Source organism: Cervus canadensis, chromosome 1, assembly GCF_019320065.1.
Source record: "Cervus canadensis isolate Bull #8, Minnesota chromosome 1, ASM1932006v1, whole genome shotgun sequence".
Taxonomy (NCBI): domain Eukaryota; kingdom Metazoa; phylum Chordata; class Mammalia; order Artiodactyla; family Cervidae; genus Cervus; species Cervus canadensis.
The window spans coordinates 57248534-57259102 of record NC_057386.1 but is presented as its reverse complement, the minus strand read 5'-3'; the positions used below and the strand labels follow the sequence as shown (position 1 = coordinate 57259102).

At 37.0% G+C, this 10569-nt stretch overlaps 1 pseudogene; it reads left to right on the top strand.

Moving 5' to 3' along the window:
* Window positions 1–799: 799 nt before the first annotated feature.
* LOC122437293 lies at window positions 800–1656 on the top strand (annotated as a pseudogene).
* The last annotated feature ends 8913 nt before the right edge of the window (window positions 1657–10569 follow it).

Sequence of the window (10569 nt, the reverse complement as noted above, 5' to 3'; positions counted from 1 at the left end):
TTTTGTGCTAGTACTATACAGTCTCAATTACTGCAGCTTTGTAGTATCATCTGAAATCAAGGAGCCTGATTCACCCAGCTATGTTTTTCTTTCTCAAGATAATTTTGGCTATTTGGGGTCTTTTGTGTTTCCATACAAATTGTATTTTTTTTTTTTAATTCTAATTCTGTGAAAAATGCCATTGCTAATTTGATAGGATTGCATTGAAACTATGGGTTGCTTTGGGTATTATAATCATTTTCACATTATTGATCCCTCTAATCCCAGAACATGATATATCATTTCATCTGTGTCATCTTTGATTTCTTTCATCAGTATCTTATAGCTTTCTTTCAACTGGTATCTGGGCTTGTTTTTAAAAGAAATGACTGATGGAAAGGCAAGGCAGGGGTGGCAGGGGCTTGAGTGGTGATCACAAGGGTGGTGGAGACAAAGCAGGCCACAGGGAAGTAGCACAGCAGTCCAGTTAAGCTGCGAGTGTCACTGCTGGGAGGAGACGGCAATGGCGCCCCACCCCAGTACTCTTGCCTGGATAATCCCAGGGACGGAGGCGCCTGGTGGGCTGCAGTCCATGGGGTCGCTGAGTCAGATACGACTGAGCGAATTCACTTTCACTTTTCACTTTTCACTTTCATGCATTGGAGAAGGAAATGGCAATCCACTCCAGTGCTCTTGCCTGGAAGATCCCAGGGATGGGGGAGCCTGGTGGGCTGCCATCTATGGGGTCACACAGAGTCAGACAAGACTGAAGCGACTTAGCAGCAGCAGCAGCAGTCACTGCTGGGAAGATCACTGGGAGATGGGCAGGCAGTGGGTAGCTCTGTATCTTGGAAGAAACATAATCCTGCTCAAGGAGTATGGGGTCATTCATCTGTAGAAGAACATCAAATAGTGCAGCTGTATTCCATGGCCGAGGCCAGTGGAAATGAAATGGGTGGTGATGAAAATGTGAAGGTCTTGGCAAACAAGACCTATGAAAAGAACAGTGAGAAAGGCCACTACACACACACACACACAAGGTCTACAAACTTATAGAGCAAATTGTCCATGTTTGTTCAAATGCTGGTCCAAGAGGGAACCTTGAATGTATATGAAAAATCATGGCATGCTAACTCTTATTGCAGACCTGTTAATACAAGTGAGTACATGAAAGAAGGCTTTTTGATTAAAATTGAAACACGGCAAAAAACAGATCTTGGCACCCAGGAGAATGTACATTAACTGGAGACTCAGGCATGGAAACATGTGGAAGCCATTATATAGACATTGTAGATGGAAACAAAGTACTTTGTAAGCATTACAAAGCAGAAGACCCAGAATAATTTAAATCTTTCAAAACAGGCTGAGGACTATTGGGCCCTAATTGGAAGCAAGAACTTATAAATCAGAGAGACACTCCATACTTGTGTGCATACAAACTGGATACTGTAAAGTTCAAGTTGCAGGGGGTGGTGGTGCTTGCAGAATAAAGTGGAAAAACTTAATAAAAAGCAATAATGACATCTGTTTATGACAAACAGACATCTGTTTGGTCTGCTCAATAAGTGGGTTGACCTGACTATGGACAACATTCAAAGGATGGAAGAGGAAAGGGAGAGACAGCCAGGTGAGATGAGAGAAAAGGACCCAGTGAAATGAATGATGGCAAATGACTAAATCAACCCTCTTCTTTATGTACCTTTTGCAAGACAGAGGTCAACAGGAAGACATAGCAGCTCCACCCTCCCAAGTGACAAAGCATGCAGAACCAGCCTTTCTGTGTCCATCCTCCAGGCAACTTTAAATCCCTTACTGTAGCTAATTCCAAATGCCACTTAATATTGTGAACAATTAGGCCATCTAGGATTATGAAACCCCTTTGTCTGGAAGCCTGAACTTCTGAGATATGTGCCTAAATTTACAGTTCCTCCCTTTTCAACCATTGTGTTCTCAACACAAATATGTGCCCACCTTTTTATTTCCAAGTGAGATATTTGTTTATTTAATGTGATAACTTTTTTAAAATTAATTTAATTGGCAGATAATTATTTCACAGCTTTGTGATGGTTTTTGCCATGAATCAGCCACAGGTACACATATGTCCCCTCATCCTGAAACCCCCACCCACTTCCCTCCCCACTCTATCCCTCTGGGTTGCCTCAGAGCACTGGCTTTGTGTGCCCTGCTTCATGCATCAAACTTGCACTGGCCATCTATTTTACATATGATAATGTGCATGTTTCAATGTTATTCTCTCAAGTCATCCCACCCTCACCTTATCCCACTGAGTTCAAAACATGTTTTTATTGTCTGTGTCTCTTTTGATGCCCTAGGTTTAGAATCATTGGTACCATCATTCTAAATTATGTATATATATATATGTGTGTGTTAATATACAGTATTTGTCTTTCTCTTTCTGACTTGCTTCACTCTGTATAATAGGCTCCAGTTTCATTCTCTTTATTAGAACTGACTCAAGTGCATTCCTTTTATAGCTGAGTAATATTCATTTTGCATATGTATCACAACTTCCTTACCCATTCATCTCCTGATGGACATCTAGGTTTCTTCCATGTCCTAGCTATTGTAAACAGTAATGCAATGAACATTGGAGTGCAATGTCTCTTTCAATTATGGTTTCTTTGGAGTATAAGCCCAGCAGTGGGATTTCTGAGTTGAATGCAGTTCTATTCCCAATTTTTTAAGGAATCTCCACACTGTTCTCCATAGAGGCTGCACCAGTTTGCATTCCCACCAACAGTGTAAGAGGGTTTCCTTTTCTCCTCATGCTTTCCAGCATTTATTGTTTACAGAATTTTTGATGATGGACACTCTGATGGGCATGAGATAATAACTCAATGTGGTCTTAATTTGCATTTATCTAATAATGAATGATGTTGAGCAACTTTTCATGTGCTTTTTGGCCATCTCTATGTCTTCTTTGGAGAAATGTCTGTTTAGGTCTTTTCCCCACTTTTTGATTGGATTGTTCATTTTTCTGGTATTGAGCTGCATGGGCTGCTTGTATATTTTGAAGGTTAATTCCTTGTCAATTGTTTTGTTTGCTATCATTTTCTCCCATTCTGAGGGGTGTCTTTTCACTTTGCTTATAGTTTCTTTCACTGTGCAAAAGCTTTTAAATTTAATCAGGTCCCATTTGTTTATTTTTATTTCCGTTACTCTGGGAGGTGGGTCATAGAGGGTCTTGGTTCATTTACATCAGAGAGTGTTTTGCCTACATTTTCCTCTAAGAGTTTTATAGCTTTTGGTTTTACATTTAGGTCTTTAATAAATTCTGAGTTTATTTTTGTTCATGGAGTTAAAAAGTGTTCTAGTTTAATTCTTTTACATGGAGTTGACCATTTTTCCTGTCACCATATGCTGAAGAGACTGTCTTATCCACTGTTTATTTTTGCCTGCTTTGTCAAAGATAAGGTATCCACAGGCATGTGGATTTATTACTGGACTTTATATTTTGTTCCATTGATCTATATTTCTATTTTTATACCAGTATCATATTGTCTTAATGACTGTAACTTTGTAGTATAGTCTGAAGTCAGAAAGGTAGATTTCTCCAGTTCCACTCTTCTTTCTCAATATTACCTTGACTATTTGGGTTTTGTGTTTCCATACTAATTGTGAACTTTTTTTTTGTTCTAGTTCTGTGAAAATTAGCATTGTTAATTTGATAGGGATTGTGTTGAATCAATAGATTGTTTTGGGCAGTATACTCATTTTCACTACATAGAGTCTTCCAATCCAAGAACACAGTATATTTCTCTATTTGTGTCATCTTTGATTTCTTTCATCAGTGTTTTATATTTTATATATATATATATAGGTATTTTGTTTATTTAGGTAAGTTTATTCCCAAATATTTTATTCTTATTATTGCAGTGGTGAATGGGATTATTTCCTTAATTTTGCTTCCTGATTTTTCATTGTTACTATATAAGAATGCAAGGAATTTCTTTGTACTAATTTTATATCCTGAAAATTTACTACATTCATTGATTAGTTCTAGTAATTTTCTGGTGGTATCTTTAGGATATTCTATGTAGAAGATCATGTCATCTGCAAAAGTGAGAGTTTTACTTCTTTTCCAATCTGAATTCCTTTATTTTTCTTCTCTGACTACTGTGGCTAGGACTTTCAAACGATGTTGAATTATAGTGATGAGAGTGGGCACCCTTGTCTTATTGCTGATTTTAGAGGAAATACTTTGTTTTTCACCATTGAGGATAATATTTGCTGTGTATTTGTTGTACACGGCTTTTATTATACTGCTATATGTTCTTTCTATGCCTACTTTCTGGAAAAGTTTTATCAAAAATGATGTTGAATTTTATTAAAGGCACTCTCTGCATCTATTGAAATAATCATAAGCTTTTCCCTTTCAATTTGTTAATATGGTGCATCATATTGATTGTTTTGTAAATATTGAGAATCCTCACATCCCTGAAATAAAGTCCACTTGCTCATGATGCATAATCTTTTTAGTATGCTGTTGGCTTCTGTTTGCTAGAATTCTGTTGACGATTTTTGCGTCTATGTTACTCAGTGATATTGGACTGCAGTTTTCTTTCTTTTGTAGCATCTCTGTCTGGTTTTGGTATCAGCATGACTGAGAATGAGTTTGGGAGTTTTCCTTCCTCTACAATTTCCTGAAACAGCTGGAGTAGGATATGTGTTAACTCTTCTCTAAATTTTTGGTAGAATTCCCTGTAAAACAATCTGGTCCTGGCCTTTTGTTTGTTGGAGATTTGTTATTGCAATTTCAATTTCCATGCTTGAGATTGGTCTGTTCAAACTTTCTATTTCTTTGTGGTTCAGTTTTGGAAGGTTATACTTTTCTAAGAATTTGTCCATTTCTTCCAAGTTGTCCATTTTATTGGCATATAGTTGCTCACAGCAGTCTTTTAAGGTCATTTGCATTTTTGTGTTATCTGTTGCAAATTCTCCATTTTTATTTCTAATTTTATTTATTTGTAATTTCTTCTTCTTCTTTTTTTTTTTTTCCTTGATGAACCTGGCTAGCTGTTGGTCTATGTTGTTTATCTTCTCAAAGAACCAGCTTTTAGCTTTATTGATCTTTGCTTTGGTCTCCTTCATTTCTTTTTCACTTATTTCTGCACTGATGTTTATGTTTTCTTCCCTTGTACTAATTTTGTTGTTGTTGTTCTTTTTTTCTAATTTAAGGTTAGGTCATTTGTTTGATGTTTCTCTTCTTTCTTGACATAGAATTACATTGTTATGAACTTTACTCTTTGCACTTCTTTTACTGAATCCAATAGGTTTTAGATTGTCCTGTTTTTATTATCATTGGTATCTATGCATATTTTGACTTCCTTTTTTATTTCTTCAGTAATTTGTTGGTTATTTAGAAGCATGTTGCTTAGCCTTCATTTGTTTTTTTTTGTTTGTTTGTTTGTTTTTGTAATAGCTTGTTTCCTATTGCTGATATTTAATCTTACACCATTATAATCAGAAAATATGCTTAGAATGATTTCAATTTTTTAAATTCACCAAGGATGTGGCCACAACCTGGAGAATGTACAATGTGCACTTGAGGGAAAAAAAAAAGTGAAATCCATTGTTTTGGTATGAAATGCGTTGTAGATGTCAATTAGGCCTAACTAGGCCAATGCATTCTTTAAAGCTTGTGTTTCCTTGTTAATTTTCTGTTTGGATGATCTGTCCATTGGTGTGAGTGGAGTGTTAGAATCCCCTACCATTATCATGTTACTGTCAATTTCCCCTTTAATAGTCGTTAGCATTTGCCTTATGTATTGAGGTACTCCTATGTTGGGTGTATATATATATTTATGATTATTTATCTTCTTAGATTGATCCCTTGGTAATTATGTAGTGTCCTTCTTCGTCTCTAATAACAGTCTTTATTTTAAGTCTATTTTATCTGAGATGAGTATTGCTACTCCCACTTTCTTCTGTTTTCCATTTGCATGAAATACCTTTTCCAGACCCTTACTTTCAGTCTGAATGTGTCTCTAGGTTTGAGGTGGGTCTCTTGTAAGCAGCATAAATAAGGGTCTTATTTTTGTATCAATTTGGCTAGTCTTTGTTTTTTGTTTGGAGCATTTAAACCATTTATGTTTAAGGTAATTATTGATAAGTATGATCCTGTTACCATTTACTTTATTGTTTTAGGTTCATTTTTATAAAATTTTTTTGTGTTTCATGTCTAGAGAAGATCCTTTAGAGTTTCTTGAAGACTTGGTTTAGTGGTGCTGAATCCTTTTAGCTTATGCTTGTCTGTAAAGCTTTTGATTTCTCCTTTTAATCTGAATGAGATCCTTGCTGGATACAGTAATCTTGGTTGTAGGTTTTCCCCTTTCTTCCCTTTACCTATATACAGCCATTCTTTTCTGGCCTGCAGAATTTCTTTTGAAAGATCAGCTGTTATCCTTATGGGGATCCACTTGTATGTTATTTGTTGCTTTTTCCTTGCTGCTTTTAATATGCGTTGTGTGTGTGTGTGTGTGTGTGTGTGTGTGTTTAATTTCTGTTAGTTTGATTAATATGTGTCTTGGTTTGTTTCCCCTGGGATTTTTCTTGTATGAGACTCTTTGGGCTTCTTAGATTTGGGTGGTTTCTTCCTGCACCATTTTAGGGAAGTTTTTTACTATCTCCTCATGCTTTCTCATGCTCATTCATTTTGTCTTCTTCTTCTGGAATGCCTATGATTTGAATGCTGGGGCAGTTAATAATATTGTCCCAGAGGTCTCTGATGCTAGTCTCTTTTCTTTTTATGCTTTTTTTTTTCACTTTTCTTTTTACTATTTTTTTCTTTTTCTTTTTTTCCAGTCTCCTCCATTTATTTCCACCTTCTATCTTCCAACTCACTTAGTTTTCTTCTGCCTCAGTTACTCTACTGTTGGTTCCCTCCAAAGGGTTTTTAATCTCAGTCATTGCATTGTTCATTACTGATTGATTATTCTTTATTTCCTCTATGTCCTTGTTAAAAAGTCATTTCAACTTCTCAATCCGTGTCTCTAGCCTATTTACTGTCAGGAACACCCAAAGAGCTTCACAGAGTTATACACATAAAGGAAGACAGAAGAAGGAGAGAGGCAACCAGGAACAGAAAAGGGAGAGTCAAAAAGGAAGTCAGTGATCAAGCTGGTAATCAAATCCCTAAGTGAAAATGGATACTAAAAATCAGGCTCAATGGTACAAAATTAAAAACAAAAGGTTAAAAATTAAAAACTTAGAATAAAAATTAGACTAAAAAATACGATTAAAAAAATCAAACACACACAAAACAATACAGAATTTATGTTAAAAATAAGTTTTTTTTTTTTTAAGAAAGGTAAAAGTAAGCTATGAAAAATAAAAGTTAAAGAAGTAATAAAGAACTATATTATGACAATAGGAGTGGAAAAAAGAGTAGGGGAAGAAAGGAAAAACACAGAGAAAAGAACAAATAAGAATATAAATTAAAATAAATTTTTAAAAATTTACATTTAAAAAAGTTAAACAATAATAATAATAAAGAAAAATATATCTATGATTTCTCTGGAGCTGTTGGGGCAGTGTGGGGGCCGATTCAGTGTCAGATATTCGCCTTTCTGACTTGTACTTTTTCTCAAAGTCTACAATGGCCCCTCAAATGCACAGTCTCAGCCTCACTGCAGGATTGTATTCTGTTGCACTGCCACTTCTGGGGCAGTCCCCCCCTTCTTTTCTTTCCGTAGTTTCGTTTCTTCCGCTTGCAAGTCTTTTCAGTGTCTGATCTCTGCCCTGACATGAGGGGACAGAAGCGTCCACTTATTTGGACTCACTTGCTCGGCTGTGTTGTGGAGAGCGAAGGACACTGCAAACGCTGCTGGCACGTGTGGGGAGACCTGGCAGTGGTTGAAGCACACAGCAGTTGCCTCAGCCCAAGGCACTGCCCCTCCCAGGCTCCCAGGTGGGCCATGAGGGCACAGTCCTACATGGGCCGTGCGTCCCCTCGGGGGAGCTGATCTTGGACTGTGACATTCTCAGTAGATGTGAACTGGCCCAGATCCCAGGAGGACATGGTTTGCAGTAAAAGTCCTCTCATAGCTTGGGAGGAGATGCAGTCTCTGGGGCCGAGATTGCAGCAGCCCCTTGTCTTCCACCTCTGGCTGTTGCCCACCTGCCTCTCTCCCTCTGTGGAGAGCCAGAAAAGGCAGATGGCTTGCTCTCCTTTGGTATCACTAGGGTGCGATCCTTTGTTTTGTGAGCACACCAGTGGTCACAGCACAGCATTAGAGCCTTTCTGCAGGGAAGGCCCTTTCTTTTACTTTGTCTCTCTGGCATTCCCGTGGTTTGGGTTTTCCCCATTTTGTCCATGCTGTGTCACATCAGTTCCTTCAGAGTGTCCCCACAGCATCCAACCCCCAGTCCTTTCCGTTAGGACTGATGATGCAGCCTGTGTCTCTGTACCTAGCCCCCACTCACTAAGGGTGGATGCAAGTGTGTGAGCCACTTCTCAGCTAGTAATTGCCATTTGGCATGATTGCTGTGTTTTTTGTTTGTTTGGTTGGTTGGTTATGCTGCCCTCTGTGATTCCAAAGCTCCCCACTCACCCGCCTGTGAGAGGAGTTGCTGTTGTGTGGAAACCTCCCCTCTCAAGATTCCCTCCCCAGGATAGGTCTATCCCCAAATCCTTCGTCTCCCTTTTCATCTTTATTCTTTGTCCTACATTATTTAGAAGAGATTGATTTGCATTTAGGGGTGTCTGGAGTCCTCTGCCAGCATGTATATGCTGTTTTATGGAAGTTGCAACACATGATGTTTTGATGTATTTGTGGGGGAGAAAGTGGTCTCCCCATCCTAGTCCTCTGTCATCTTATGACATCCCTATACTTAACTTTTTTAAGTAAGCCATATGATATCTCTTTTCCTCAGTATCCTCAGTTTTGAGAAAGGAAGGATAATATCAATGTTACATCATAAGAGTAATTGTTTTATTGAGGGTTAATATGTATAAAATATTTAGAACTGTGCTTGAAACAAAATAAACACTCGTCAGATAATAGCTATAACTTGAATGATGAATGATGTGTACTTCTGAATTGTATTTTATATTTTTAATCTTTAATATTATATACATATATACATAATATACATATATACATAATATAAAGCAATCACAAAAATAACTAGTAGAGTTTTATTTATCAAAAATTTCTGAGTTTCATTTTTTTTCATTTCCAATTCAGTGTGTGGAAGGCCAGACCTAGAGATTTCCCTTTCTAAATTTAGCTCCAATGGTAAGAGGATTTAGATATTTTATTCTTAACTTGACAGAATTGCTGAATACTCCTTCTCCATTTGTGTGGTATGCTTTCTTTTTCCACAAGCAACTGCTGCATTACCAAACAGAGTTGAACTTTTGTAGATTCACTTATGTTGATTATTTTCCTAGTTTACACATATCAAAACTATTGAAAAAAGCTAAGGAATCAAATTCAAATTGCTTGGGTTTAATACATTTCAGAATCCCCTGTGTTTCAGGAGTAAAGAATCCACCTCTGATGCAGAAGGTGAAGGAGACGCATGTTCTATCCCTGGGTCAGGGAGATCCCCTGGAGGAGGGCATGGCAACCCACTCTAGTATTCTTGCCTGGAAAATCCCATGGACAGAAGAGTCTGGTAGGGTCTACAGTCCATAGCGTCACAAAGAGTCAGACACGACTGAAATAAATGAAATGACATGCATGCATGCCAAGTACATTTTGACCATGATTTGTATAATATTTAATAACTCTTAAGAGTAACTTTACCTATGGATTGAAATACACTATCATGCATAAATTTCTCATGCCTACAAATTATAAAACAATATGCATATTTAATGAATAGGCCACCTTCACTTCTACTGTTGCCATTACTTAATGCTTTTCCTTGATAACCATCATCCAGGTTAATGTGAAACTCCTCAACTTTTAAGGAGGATATTGCTAAGAATCATTTTAATTGCAAATAGGAAAAATCCAACTCAAACTGATTTAAAAAGGAATCTATTGATTTAGGTAGCTTAAAATTAAATAATTAGTTTTTATTTCAGCCATGCTTGAATCCAGGGTTTCAAACAATCTATCAATGAGCAAGAAATTTTTCTTTTGCAAAATTTTGCTATACAGTTCTACACATTTTTATATCCTTAGGCAGGCTATCTTCAAATAGTCACAAGATAACTCTTAGAAGTTTATGCTGATATTCTGTTAGTTTCAACTCCAGTGAACAAATATTTATTTTTTCCAAATGATAACTCCCTCTTATTGGTTATATTTGGCCTTTGAGTCACATGCATATTACTAAATAATTATTGTCGACAGGATTAGAGGGAATACATTGAATGGATAGGTGTAGGGCACCATCCAACCCTGGAACTGGATAACATCCAACATATGCACCTTTTAAAGACAGAGAGTAGATAAGGGATGCTTCCGCATGGAAATTAGGGTGTGGTTATGAAGAAACAGCAATAAAAAGAGTACATCAAAATATGAAAAGTTCTATAGTAAGATACTAAATTACATGCGTACACTATCTATGGGTGCAAATATACATATCTGTGCACATATATTTCTAGATAGA